Here is a 15,674-nt window from a genome sequence, read left to right as displayed (position 1 = left end):
ATTCTAAATTGCCCGTAGGTGTGAATGTGAGAGTGATTGTTTGTCTATATATGTAGCCCTGCGACAGACTGGCGACCTGTCTAGGGTGTCCCCTGTCTTCGCCCGAGTCAGCTGGGATAGGCTCCAGCCCCCCCCGCGACCCTAATGAGGATTAAGCGGTGTATAGATAATGGATGGATGGATGGATGAATTAATGACATATTTTAATAACACATTTATGTATTTAATTCCCATTTTAATTAATTAATGACATACTTAATTCCAATTTAATTAATTAATGACATATCTAATTAATTATTTAATGATGTATTTATTTATTTAATTTTGGCACTTTTAGTCCTCCATACTAAATATGTACTGGGCAGCAATTGATGGAAAACACCCCCACAATGTAATCAAGTGTTCCTTGTACGATTTCCAATGGATATGTCACGATAAGTCCGAAGCGGTCAATTTGTAGTAGGATTGCAATCATGTGATCATCAGACGGCAGCTGACATAATGTTCACTTGTTGTCATAGTTACAGTGACGCCGTGCTGCTATCTCACAATGATACAGAAATCTTGGATCGTGGATCTGGACTATAAGTTGCATCACTGCCAAAATCTAATCAGTTGGTCCTTGTGTCATTTCTGATCTTCCCTGAAAATTTCATCCAAATCCATTAGTCCGTTTTTTTTTTTTATAGTCCGTTTTTGAGTAATGTTGTGCACAGACAAACAGACAGACAGACAAACCAACGCAGATTGTCACATAACTCCGCTGCTTTCCTCGGTGAGTAAAAAGTGTTGTAAAGGTTTAAGTCAAAAAAGTACATCAACCAATGTGGCAAATAATACTTTTATTATTCTGAAGGGTAATAAAATGATGTGGACATGGATGGTACGAGTCACAGTCATTTGTGTGTCATTGCCTACAGGTTTTAAAAGTCAATTTTCTAATTGTGAAAATATATAAGTATAAATGAGAAATTAACTTTCTTTCCCCATCTACTCTTGAATAACATGCGTTTTTGTAGACAGGATTTTGTCCAGCATAATTACTTTGAACTGTGAGGGCCAGCTGGTTACTGATATGAGTTGAGGAGCAGGTACAATGGCTGGGTTAATGAGGGTCAAAGCCGCTGCTGGTTATTAGAAAGTCGAAAGCAAATGAGGAGCTAGCACATATTAACACAATAAAATGTAGCTTTAAACTAATGTGGTCAAGGGTTGATCTCATCTTTTAAAAGATCATACCAGCGTTCTTGTCTCTAAGACAATCTGTTGAGGTCTGGACCAGCATCTTTATTACTGGTGACCAAAGTATTTAGCAAAAAAAAAAAAAATGTTAAGGAAAATTAATAGTATTACAATCAAAACTTTAACTAGATGTATTGGCATTAAACCTGTTTACAGAGAAACACATATTGAAGTAAGTTAACATGTAAAATTACTGCTACATGTAGCTAAGAAAGATTGATTGACCTAAAAGGCTCTTCTTGAACTTCGATTATGGAGATTAGGATTTACAAACATTTACTTTACTACTTTATTGTTAATCAACAGCACATCAACCACTATGGCAGTCTAAAAATGTTTTGCGTAAATACATGGAATAATATGTGAGAGACAAAACTTCACTCCTGCCATCTGGAGGTTGTTGTTGATATTACTAACAGTTGTTTTAGGGTCTTTCTTTTCAGCTCTCATAATATTTCTGTTGTGAACTGCTGCAGTCTTCCTTGGTCTACCTGTTTGATGTCTGTTGCTTAGTACACCAGTGATTTCTTTCTTCTTCAGGACATTCCAAATGGTTGTACTGACTATGGTCAACATTAGTGCAATGGCTCTGATTGATTTTCCATCTTCTCTCAGCTTCACAATTGCTTGTTTTCCCCCATAGACAGCTCTCTGGTTTTCATGTTGGTGTAGCCAGTTTAAAAAATTCCATACATTATAGTGTATTGGTGTTGGAATATGGTTTGATAAAATTAGGGATAAAAAGTACATTTAAATAAATAATTAATAAAAAGCCCACAATAAATAGTTTAATAAACGGTTGTTAAAATCCATACATTTCATTGTGATAAAAATTGTTAAGTTCATGGTTAAACATTGTTTGTGAATATTTTATTTCATGGTGAAAAGGTTCAATTGTAATCCTGTTTGTTCTTTGACCTGTGACCTTTGACCTGTGAATGGGGAAGTGACGTACATGCAGAAAGAAAAAAGAAGACCATGGATGGCAGGGAGAGACACACGTTTTCCGAAAGCAAGCGCTACTGCTGGAGCTTTATGCTCATATTGCTAAGTTTGTTTGCATGTTTCTGTACTATAGATTGTCAGTGAGATAGTCTGTGAAAGGACATGTGATGAGACTGCTGGGTAAGCGACAGATAATTTCTACTCGAAGTTAAGTTGTGTTACTTATCCTTTCATTCATTAGCTAAGTGAGTGGCTAAGCTAATTAGTATAACAACCAGACTGTGGCTTCAGTTAGCTAACGCAGCTAGCCACGTAGCCTATCCTGGATTGTTACCGACCTGGAGATGGCGAGAGAGATACCAGATAGCGCTCTGAGTGACCAGAAAAGCTCAGAGTTCCTCTGGCAGCGTGGGAAAATAAGATGAGAGCTCCGCTGGGATTTGCCGTGTGTCATCGATCCATCTGCATAGGGACTGAGGCTAAAGGACTGGTAGGAGTCACTGGACATTGACAGTTCGCTGGACAAAGGTATCACGCTTTATTGTTTTGTTTTGCTCATTTTTGAGTGAAGGACTGTTAAGTTTGCTTTGTGGAATCCCGGGCAACGAATCAGGCCTGCACCTTGGGTTTTTCTGGTTAAATTGCCGGCTTAGAGACTAATTAATGGTGTGCGCATCATAGGTAAAGGGACAATTCAAAGAAAGTAAAGACTGTTAACCTGATTCTTTCAGTTTTATTATTATTATTATTGTGAAGTTGGGTTACCGTGAAACTTTGACTTGTGATTGTGTTTGTTGTTTATGCACATTTCCCACAAATTTGGGGTTTAATTAAAGTGGGATTGTTTGGTTTGACTATTTCTGGTGCAGTTATTTATTTATATGATCAATAAACTAGTTTATTCTTCATATTGTACTGAATAATTTAGCTCAGGAATTAAAATGTTGAAATCGCTATATAGATCCAAGAACTAAAGAGAGTCAAGTAAGACTTTTCATACGAGAGTATAACTGTCAAAAGTACTCAGGGCCCTTTCCTATATAAAATAGGGATAGGTGATGCCAATAAATAATCCAATGGTAAGTGGCACAATATTGCACAATCCTCCAAGGCCCCTTCACTGCTTAGTTAAGTTTGCTACCAAAATACAGACACTAGGCACAGGGCCGAGGGCTTACCAGGCAGAGCTGACTAACTGAAGGGGGAGGGGAAGGGTCCTGATGCTACACACCACACGTGAAGAAATAAAACACACCATTGACGGACACCCAAGTGCACTACTGTACAGGGAGTGAAGGGACCATCACTGCAGGGGATCAGTCAGCCACTCGCCACACTGGCCCAACAGCTCCTGTCCAGAGAGAAGAGGCACACTGTTAGTGATAGCAAAGGGGCCAAAATATATAGATATCAAAAACAAAAAACTGCCCCGACACCACACTATGCTGGGCCCAGGAGGTCACCACCAAGGTTGATTATGATTATGCACACACACACACACACACACACACACACACACACACACACACACACACACACACACACACACCACACACACACACACACACAACACACACACACACACACACACACACACACACACACACACACACACACACACACACAGCCAACCCAATAAACCAAAAAAATAACTGGATAACTAAACACAAGATCGCTAGAAAAGACAATAATGAATGAAAATAACAATAAATGATCCCAAAATCTGTAAACAATAACAATATCTAATAATAATAATCATAATGATAATAAGAAGAAGAGGAAGAAGAAGAAGAAGAAGTAGAAGAAGAAGAAGAAGAATATCTAATTACAATAGAAAAGAAAAATAATGAACTAAAGATTAATAGGTTAGCTGATGAGGACCAGTCTGCCTGATGCATCTTTAAATCCTACACGGTGTAGTTTCCTTTAGAGAGACAGCAACACATACGGTGCAGCCAACACTGAATTCTCATCCAGGGGAACCTACTCCAGGCGTGTCAGGCAGTAGGCATGTGCACACACAAGGACTGGCTTAAAACAAAACGCAAAAAAAACAATAACAGTAAAACAATTGCAAACGAGCAGTGAGCTTGCCACGGTGAACCCACAGACAGAACAGCTGTCGTGCGGTAGCCTGCTTTGGAGGTGGAGCCACCCGTAAATGACGGCGCAGCTTCCCAGGCAACAGGTGAGGCAGCCACAGAAGAATGCAGTTTGATAACTCAGGAATCTAACGCAGCGCGTGGATTATTACGCACGGCTCCGAGGCCACACACGCTCAACTCCCAACCTTCAGCCAGGATACCAGCCGACTCTGGCAAAACTGAACAGAGGAAGCTCAACAGCCAGCATCTCAAGACAGCCACGTGGATCCAACACAGCCACACCAAACCACGCTGCCGATGCGACACTCAGGCTCCAGGAAGAGGTAAAAGGGGCGGCTGTGGCTCAGGTGGTAGAGCGGGTCGTCCAATGATCGAAGGGTCGGCGGTTCGATTCCCGCTCTGTCCTAGTCATGTGCTGTTGTGTCCTTGGGCAAGACACTTTACCCACCTTGCCTCCAGTGCTGCTACTCACACTGGTGTATGAATGTGTGTGAATGTTGGTGGTGGTCGGAGGGGCCGTAGGCGCACATTGGCAGCCACGCTTCCGTCAGTCTGCCCCAGGGCAGCTGTGGCTACAAATGTAGTTTACCACCACCGAGTGAGAATGTGTGAGTGAATGAATAATGGATTCATTGTGAAGCGCTTTGAGTGCCTTGAAAAGCGCTATATAAATCTAATCCATTATTATTATTATTAAAAGGATGCATGTGCGAGACGCGCAGCCCTCTCCCAGATATAACTCGGCGCTGCACCGAATGCAAAAAGAGGAGGTGCTCTAGGAACTACACGGTGTCAGACCCCCCCTGGCCTGTTCGATGGCCACATGTGGCCCATGTACCTGCAACACAAGAACATCATGGAGGTTTCATGTGTAAGCAAGGTGCAATAGGATGATTGCTCCCAGTCCAGCAGCATTCAATGGGCAGGGAGCAATAGAGAGAGCTACACCACTATTCACCTGATCCAATACACACAAACAGCATGAATGGAGACGGACTGGGCCGTCCTACCACAAGAGGATTTTGTTCTTTCTCACAATTAACAGATGCATAGGAACAAATGTTTGCATGTATCTAGTGGAACTAATGTTCTTTTGTTGCGGTAGCATCAGGTTCATTTTAATTGACGTACATTATGATTGAAGCAAAAAATGGTGTGCAAGACGTTCAAGTTACGTATGAAGACTGAAGTTTCTTTTCTCTTAACTCCCTTTGGTTAATGCGGCTATGAGGTACATGTATATGCATATTTTTCATTGTATTTCTGTATTTATAAGCGTATTCTGTGAAACCTCAGTTTAATTTATGTTTGTTCTTACGACATTACTTCATGCCATGAAAGGTGAAATTAAATGCCTGTACCATGAGAATACCTTGTGTCAGTGATTGACTGAATGGGAGCTATACAAAATCTGAACATGTTTGGGCATGTTCGCTATAAAACATGACCTAATGATAACCTAATGTCCTCTGTAGAGTGTGATCTAGTGGTGAAATATGATAACGTAATGTCAAGATCTGACCAATAGATGGAGAAAAGTATAATGATATCAGAACTATCGCTCCAATAATATGCCCTATAGGTGTGGAAAAAATGACCAACTCTCTCAGCATAAAAGACGATGCACAACTCAGTATCTCTGTTTTTTTGGGGGGTGCTAATCACTGCTAAGAATTACTCCTGGATTTTCTGTCGACAATAAATCTGACTGCCTCTGAGTGCTGAATTCTTCTGGTGATTCTATAAAGATCTTTACAGAAGCTTTCTAGACATTTGGACATGGTCAAGTGTTAGACTCTGGCCCATGATTTGGGACTTAGTTTCCATTTCAACAGGACCTGAACTGGGAGTGGCAGCAAGCGACGTCAACTGTGACCAAAAACACATTAGAGGGACATCAGAACACTTGCCCACAATGGCTTTCAGGGATTAAAATTTTAAACACGCAATTTAAACAAATTAGTCTTTCTGGACTTAAACTTAGAACCAGTCTGTGTCATGAAGGAGTTGTGTTTTTTTCTTAACAGTTAACATACATTGGAATACTGTCTTAATAATTTGCCTAATCTTGTGCCTGTCAGACATCTTTTCCCAAAGAAATTATGGGGACCTAGTACTTGGTTTCACCCTGGTCCTAAAACATTTGGTTGCAGCTAAAATAGAGGCTTTCCAGTGGCCTGCAGCACTAGCAGCAGAAACCATGTGAGACATGGAGCTTAAAATGCTCACAGCAGGCACAAACTCATTGATAAGGGCAGCAGCAGGCAATACCACGATGGTGAAGGCAGGCATGAGCCCTTAGCAGCTGAAGGTAAATCAAAGATAGTGTCTCATAAGTTACAGAGCCATCACTTTTTCGCAGCTGCAACACTCATCTGAAGAAAAAAAGTCATTGTCTTTTTCCTTCTCCTTTTAATACTACTCCCTGAGCCTGTTGCAGTCAGTCATTTTTTCACTTATGTTTGTGACTCATGAGGCCAAATTACCATCTGCAGGATGCTTAACCCCATGATATTGTCCTTGATCACTGTCACAGCTGTGACAGACCTATTGAAGACCTTTTTAATACACCTGCTGTTAAATCTAAGTACATGGAATGGTAGCCTGAACAAGGTAATGGCCCTTCAACTACACTTGAACTCAAGTAACCCCTTTGTAATTCATTCAGGGCATGCAGCAAGAGACAACTTTAGTGTGCTAGCAAGCATTTTTTTTCTCCCCCTAAGGATTTCTGCAGTTTTTCAACAAATGGAAGATTTTTCCATAAAAAGTGTTCAAATTAATTATAGTAATAAATTGAGGGTATGTGCACTTGCACACAATCTCAAACAATAAAACATGGCAAATCTTATTCTCAAAAACATTAGAATGAAAATAATTATCTCTATTCCCCAGTTAACAGATAAACTAGAAATTCTTGTGTTTTTTTTTTTTTTTAAAGGTCCCCATATTCTTAAAAAGAATATTTTTTTAAACTCAAAATTCTACAAATAGGCTGTTTCAGTGTCTACTGCTGTTCACATGCCGGTCAAGAAGAAGACTTTCTGTGACTAACATTGCTGAGAAAAACAGGTGACTGTTCATCAGCTGATAGATATGAATGACTGTGTGAGACCATCAGAAAAAATGGAAATATCACTGTATTCACAGACAGTCATGGCTTTTAAGTCATGTGTATTGTGTGGGTTTATAAAATCTGTGCCATCCTGGAGATGGCTCTGAAGTGAAGACTGCCAGGTAATACGAAGTTTTTATGGACTGCATTTCATTACTCTTTCATTTCATTACCTGCCAAAAGAAACAGAAATTTATGTAAATGAGAACAGCTTCACAGGTAATTCAACTTTATTAATATACAGTATATGTGAGCACAGAGAACTGCACAGAAGCAAATAGATATCTGTAGTTCCTCAGATGCTGGGAGTACAAGAAGAACCTTGTATTTACTGTTGCAGTCAACAGCAGAACATTTGATGAGCTTTGCTCAAATGTGAGATATTATAGTGCTTACAGAAGCTGCTCTAAAAGACAAAACCTGGTGAACTGTGAGCCAAGCTGCTCTTTCTGAATGGCTGTTTTGGAAGCAGCAGGCAGTGAAGGGACAGGATTATAGATATTTTTAGCTAGTCAACTATTGTTACCCAGTTTTCACTTACAAACTGAACAAAGTGCTCCTTTGTTATATTAATAGTTGACAGGATATAGACTGGATGGGTGACTTCTCCAGAGTCTACTTCCTTCTGTTATGGGGGGAGCAGGAGAACCCAAGTGCAGACACACAGAAACTGGCAGACAGGTGAATAACAGGAAGAGATTTATTTAACCAAATAACTAAACCTGTACATAAATGGAGAACTGAACTGGGGGGACAGAACTAAACCAAAACTACTAAAACTCTACAAGCAAACTCTATGAATACAAAAACAGAAGTCTAAAAAACTGAACTGAATTAACAAAACTAAACTTAGGAGGGGTACTCACAAGATGGGGGAACTGACAACCGAGGGAAAAACAGGCTGGGGAAAATCCATGAACAGACAGGAGCCAAACAGAGTCCAAGTGGGGGAAATCCGGGGGGGGGGGGGGGGGGGGGGGGGGGGGGGTAGACAGGAGGTAGCAGGCTTGGTGGGGAGAAACTGAATCCTGGAGGGCAACAGAATCTATGGTCCAACGGGGAATGAGTGAATGAGCAGAGTTGAAATAGTGAACAGGTGATATTGTGGGCAGATGAGCTGATTACTGCAATGTGAGTCACCTGCAGTAATCAGCTGAGTGCAGACAGGTGAAGCAGGGAGAGCAAGAGACAAGAGGGAGAGAGACGACAGACAGAGGGAGCCAAAGGGAGACAGATCAAAACAGACAGACAGATAGAGAGAGAACAGGAGGAAGAAGGAGAGACCAGGAGGGAGAATGAAGGAGAGAAACAGGGACTGGAGTAGAGACCATAACACCTTCTTGTGAGGCCAAAACTAAGTGTGTTAAATTCAGTCTTTATTTTACTTTAGAATGTTTTACTATACGGCTGCACAGTGGCGTAGTGGTTAGCACTTTCGCCTTGCAGCAAGAAGGTCCCTGGTTCACGTCCCGGCTTTCCTGGGATCTTTCTGCATGGAGTTTGCATGTTCTCCCTGTGCATGCGTGGGTTCTCTCCGGGTACTCCGGCTTCCTCCCACAGTCCAAAAATATGCTGAGGTTAATTGATTACTCTAAATTGCCCGTAGGTGTGAATGTGAGAGTGCTTGTTTGTCTATATGTGTAGCCCTGCGACAGACTGGCGACCTGTCTAGGGTGTCCCCTGCCTTCGCCCAAGTCAGCTGGGATAGGCTCCAGCCCCCCCCGCGACCCTAGTGAGGATTAAGCGGTGTATAGATAATGGATGGATGGATGGATGTTTTACTATTAGGGGCTGCACAGTGGCGTAGTGGTTAGCACTTTCGCCTTGCAGCAAGAAGGTCCCTGGTTCACGTCCCGGCTTTCCTGGGATCTTTCTGCATGGAGTTTGCATGTTCTCCCTGTGCATGCGTGGGTTTTCTCCGGGTACTCCGGCTTCCTCCCACAGTCCAAAAATATGCTGAGGTTAATTGATTATTCTAAATTGCCCGTAGGTGTGAATGTGAGAGTGCTTGTTTGTCTTTGTATGTGGCCCTGCGACAGACTGGCGACCTGTCTAGGGTGTCCCCTGCCTTCGCCCGAGTCAGCTGGGATAGGCTCCAGCCCCCCCCGCGACCCTAGTGAGGATTAAGCGGTGTATAGATAATGGATGGATGGATGTTTTACTATTAGTCTCTTATTTTTTTCCATTTTACACTCTTCAGTGACAACACAAGTTTGGCTAGTACAAGTTTATCAAAGCCAAGGGCTTTCTGTCAGTGTCTGCGTTGTATTGTTTGATGCCAAATGTTCAGTACTAAAATGCTAAAGTAACTGTTCTGACTTCATAAATGGCCTCATTTAAAAATTTTACTGTAAACCACATATACTTAAAAGCCACAGAGGGGCTGCCATGATGAGATCTGTAGGGACCTAACTAACTGTATGCCTCTTCATAAATCATCAAGTTCAAAAGCTGTTCAACCTTGACTCCTTAACTACGGTGGCCGAGAGGTGCAAACCAAATTTACATAATACAAAACACTTTTACAACCTCCAAGACAAATTTACAAGCAACAAAACACTTTTACAAGCGACAAAACACTTTTACACGTCCGAAAACACTTTTACAAATCCAAATGTAACCGGAAAGGGAATGTCCCAACTCCGGGATTGAACCGGAAGTGACGACGAGGAGGGGCTAATGCGCTCTGTCGGTCTGATCTGCGCCATTTAAACACTCTAAAGACCGACCACACGAAAAACAAAACCACGTCAATCGGTTCATATGTTCCCCACAAAACAGGCAAAACATCACCCGCTCGCTGTCCATTGCATTAGCCGCTCCTCGTTGTCACTTCCACTTCAACCCCAGAGTTGGGACATTCCCTTTCCGGTTACATTTGGATTTGTAAAAGTGTTTTTGGACTTGTAAAAGTGTTTTGTCGCTTGTAAATTTGTCTTGGAGGTTGTAAAAGTGTTTTGCATTATGTAAATTTGGTTTGCACCTCTCGGCCACCGTACTTAACTCTACCTACAACACCAACAAGAAAAAATGATGATTTATTACGTGATAATGTCTGATCTGTAGCTCAGTGAGTTAAGAGTTTACCTGTGGAGCTGCAGGTCGCTGGTTCAAGACCAGACCCTTCTTAAATTGGGGCAATGGTGGCGCAACGGTTAAGTCTCTGGACTATTGATCAGAAGGTCAGAGGTTCAAACCCTGATGCGGCCACTATTGGGCCCTTGAGCAAGGCCCTTAACCCTTCCTGCTCCAGGGGCGCTGTACCGCGGCCGTGACTCCCCCAACTGGGGAGAGATGCAAAAATCAGAATTTCCCCTTGTGGGATTAATAAGAGATAATAAAAATAAATAAATAAATAAATAACTCCACTGAGGACACACTTTGACTAGATTTTTGAAAGAATATTACACCTATGTTCTTTGGTGGATCTATGCACCTGTGACACAAGGATGGCACTTGAAGACGGCAGTTACTTGATTAAACACTAGTTACACTAGTTAGCGGACTATGTCTCAGCAGTACAAAACAATTACTCCTGACATTCTGACACCTGCATATTCATGTTTTTACAGTTTTTATATATATATATATATATATATATATATATATATATATATATATATATATATATATATATATATATATATATATATATACGCACAAAGTTATTGGGGGGGCACAAAAGTTTTTTGTCCTCCGAAGGGGGGCCCGACAGAAAAAAATTTGAGAACGACTGGTCTAAGGTACCTGGTGCTATAATCTGCATTGTTCCCATAGAGGTTGTTTAAACTACATACCTGTACATCTACAGTATGTGAGTTTAGGAGGTGAGTGATTAGCAACGGAGAGCAGAAGGTCCCGAGTCCCTGAAAAACAAATCAAATTCAACAGCTTTTACTAATTATATCAAATGATATGATATTATTTCACAAAAGCCAGCATAAATAAGATAAATAGCTGTTGATGTATTGAGCAAATTCAGTCACTTGTGCTCTCTGAAGATTTTTCTTTTGGTGTCATCAATTTTAACATTTTTAAATTATTTCAACCCATGTGTTAGCTTAAGTGATGGCTAGGTATGGTCTATTGGCCTACACAAGTACATATAAACAAAACTACACTCACCATTGACTTCACGCCAAAGCAATTTAAAACTGGGATGGCCGCCATCTCTGAAATAGTATCTTTGTTTGGAAGAGAGCGGCATACATAGATGACAGCCGGAGGCTTTTTGTCTGTCAACAGTGAGCAAAACAAAGCAACCAATCTTTTAGAACTTATTCTTATAAATTATTTTTACATTATGTCACATAACATGTTCAGACATGAAGGTGTTGTGTCAACAGTGGACCATCTACAGTTGCACATTCCTGTGAGCTTTGCCCTACTAGCTGTAAATATCACTGTTAGCTAATCCATCCAGAGGGTGCATTTATGTCCATTTGTGAAACATGTCTCTGCTGGCAACAGTCCTGCTGAAGCCTTTCTCACTGCTTGCATGCTCTCCATCCTGCCATCTTGCTTTTTTACACGGGAATCACAAACATAAAGTCTGTTCTATATCTATGGGGGGAATCACAGAGATGAGGAGAAATGTCTAATGCATTCGTATGCACTGCTCTAACATTTTAAATGACGATGGTGTGTGCAAATGTGTATTTGCATCTCAGAAATCTGCGTTGCACTGTACATTAACAGACAAATGTTAATGTACCTCGTCTTTCTTGGAGGGATGTTTACAGAGATCACATGTTGCTCTGAAAATTGTCTGTGTGGACCCTTGGTTGTTTTGCACCCTTTCATATCACCACTGGGTCTCTCCAAAGCCCTTGTAGTCACATCACAATGACTGTACCCCACCTTTAGAGCTTCTTTGGTGACAGAATCAGGAAAGCTCTACTGTCAGCAGCATCAAAGCCACAGCATGATGGAGATGGATTAATAAGTAAAGAAAAGTGTGACAGAACAAGAAAGGCACCCAGCTCACACAAAGGCACTAAAGTCACCTGGGGCCTCCCAAGGAGATGAAGTTTTCAAACCTGTTTATTTCGGTGTACTGGCTCAAAGACTTACTATGCATGAGCATCTACCATTCTAGCAGCAGCAGAAGAAGGGGAGAGAAGGTGAACTGCCACTGCTAGCTGGCATGCACAGATTTGAAGAGCAAAAGAAGGCTTGTGCTTACACCCGCATTCACCCAGCATGCCGCTGTTCATTATTCCACCAATCTGTCAGCCCCCACTGCTGAATCATCGTGGCAGCGTAGGAGGAGGGCACCAAAACCCACTGATGCCACTGATTCCATAATATTTGGAATATGGTGACCCTTCAGCTGCTGACGTCTGATGTTACGGTGAGCGTATTGCATCACTTCCTGCTGTAGCGCTGTGTTGCGTTCTGTGACTGATTGTAGCTTATCCACTCCATGTAATTTGATATTCATTTAATCTGTGTGTAGCGGTAATATTTGAATCGTAACATACACTTGTTTTCTTCAAGCACCTTCTCATTACTTAATTCTAAGTTAATCTGTTATCTCTGTCCACTAGCCTATCACTTAGCAGTTAGCATGGCTTTTCCCTCTTCCTCTCTTTCTCTGTCCTGCTCAGTGTGTCACATGTTTAGTTACTCCCCTGCCTCCTTTAGTGATAGGAATACCTGTAATAAATGCAGTCTCTTTGTAGCTTTGGAGGCGAGGCTCTCTGAATTGGAAGCACGGCTCCACACCATGGAAAACACCCCGCTAGCTGTTAGCCAGGCCCCCTTAGCCGATGTGGACCGCGATAGCATAGCTGCTAGTGTAGCTTCTGCTAGCTGTCCCCTAGCAGCTCCCGAGCAGCCAGGAAGTCAGGGTAGCTGGGTGACAGTTCATAAGAAACGTAGTCCTAAGCTCAAGCCCACTGTCCCGGCACACCACAAACTGCTTCATGTTTCTGAGAAACCAACTCTGATCATTGGCAGCTCCATAGTCAGAAACGTGAAGCTAGCGACACCAGCGACCATAGTAAAATGCCTCCCAGGGGCCAGAGTGGGCGACATAGAAGCAAATTTGAAACTGCTGGCTAAAGATAATCGTAAATACAGTAAGATTGTTATTCACATCGGTGGTAATGACACCCGGCTACGCCAATCGGAGGTCACCAAAATTAGCATAGCATCAGTGTGTAACTTTGCCAAAACCATGTCGGACTCCGTAGTTTTCTCTGGACCCCTGCCAGATCTGACCAGCGATGATATGTTTAGCTGCATGTCGTCATTTCGCCGCTGGTCATCTATGTTGTGTACTGCAAACGACGTAAGCTTTATAGACAATTGGAGTTCTTTCTGGGGAAAACCTGGCCTGATTAAGAGAGACGGCATCCATCCCACTTTGGCTGGTGCAGCTCTCATTTCTAGGAATATGGCTGATTTTATTAGAACTCCTAAAGCATGACAACCCCGAGTTCAGACCAGGATGCAGAGTTGTAGTCTTCCACACCTCTCTGCAGTTTCCTCTCAGCTGTCACCCTCCAGGAATTCAGTTAGCTTTACTGAGACTGTGTCTGTCCCTCGACCACCAAAATTCAATAAATTAAACAATTCAAATATAAACAAAAGACATAGTAACCATAACAATCTAATTAAAATTAATACCACTATTTCAACTGAGCAAAGAAACAGGACAATTAAATGTGGTCTGTTAAATATTAGATCTCTCTCGTCTAAATCTCTGTTAGTAAATGATTTGATAACTGATCACCAGATTGATTTGTTCTGTTTGACTGAAACCTGGTTGCAGCAGGAAGAATATGTTAGTCTAAATGAATCAACTCCTACTAGCCATACTAACTGTCATGTTCCTCGAATCACAGGCCGAGGAGGAGGAGTGGCGGCAATTTACGTCTCTAGCTTAAAAATGAACCAGAGACCTAAACCTAGTTACAGTTCATTTGAAAATCTTACTCTCAGTCTCTCTAATCCAGATTTGAAAGCTCAGAAACCAGTTTTATTTGTTGTTGTATATCGTCCTCCTGCTCCTTACTCTGAGTTTTTATCTCAATTCTCAGACTTTTAATCTGATTTAGTGCTCAGCTCAGATAAAGTCATTATTGTGGGTGACTTTAACATTCATGTTGACGTGGACAGTGACAGCCTTACGACTGCTTTTAATTCAATATTAGACTCAATTGGGTTTTCTCAACATGTAAATAAACCAACTCATAGTTTTATTCACACCCTTGACCTCGTTCTGACTGATGGCATAGAAATCAAACAGTTAATAGTATTTCCCCGGAACCCTCTTCTTTCTGACCATTTTATGATAATATTTCAATTTACAACAATAGATTGTATAGGAGTTAAGAATAAATATCATTACAGTATATGTCTGTCTGACAATTCGGTGACTAAATTTAAGGAAATAATACCCTCTCTATTTAGTCCAGCACCACTTACTGATATAATGGAAGGGAAATATTTTAATTTTACCCCCACAGAAGTGGATTATTTTGTTAATAATGCTGCAGCCTCACTGCGTATAACACTTGATAGTGTTGCACCTGTAAAAAAGAAAGTTCTATCCCAGAGAGGACCTGCTCCTTGGTATAATTCCCAGCTGCGGACTTTAAAGCAGGCGTCCCGAAAGCTGGAAAGGAAGTGGTATTCCACTAATTTAGAGGAAGTTTATGTAGCTTGGAAAAATAGTCTAGTAATTTATAAAAAAAAGCTCTTCGTAATGCCAGGACAACATATTATTCATCTTTAATAAAGGAAAACAAGAACAACCCCAGGTTTCTCTTTAGCACTGTAGCCAGGCTGACAAAGAGTCAGAGCTCTGTTGAACCTTGTATTCCCTTAGCTTTGAGCAGTAACGACTTCATGAGCTTCTTTACAAATAAAATTCTTACGATTAGAGAAAAAATTAATCTGGCCCTTCCTACAAATGTCACAGATATATCATCGAGTACAGATGCTTTAGAATTGGCTGTAAGACCAGATGAATATTTAGAATTTTTCACTCCCATGCAGCTCTCTCAACTAATTTCAATAGTTTCTACATTCAAATCATCGACATGTCTTTTAGATCCTATCCCAACTAGACTGTTCAAGGAGGCTTTACCTTTAATTAATTCCTCAATGTTAGATCTGATTAATCTCTCTCTAGTAACAGGCTATGTACCACAGGCTTTTAAGGTTGCTGTAATCAAACCTTTACTTAAAAAGCCCACTCTAGATCCAGATGTTTTAGCCAAATATAGACCAATTTCCAACCTCGCATTTCTCTCTAA

The sequence above is a fragment of the Amphiprion ocellaris genome, chromosome 12, assembly GCF_022539595.1.
Source record: "Amphiprion ocellaris isolate individual 3 ecotype Okinawa chromosome 12, ASM2253959v1, whole genome shotgun sequence".
Taxonomy (NCBI): Eukaryota; Metazoa; Chordata; class Actinopteri; family Pomacentridae; genus Amphiprion; species Amphiprion ocellaris.
The sequence above is the reverse complement of the archived record's forward strand: the minus strand, read 5'-3'. Positions refer to the sequence as shown.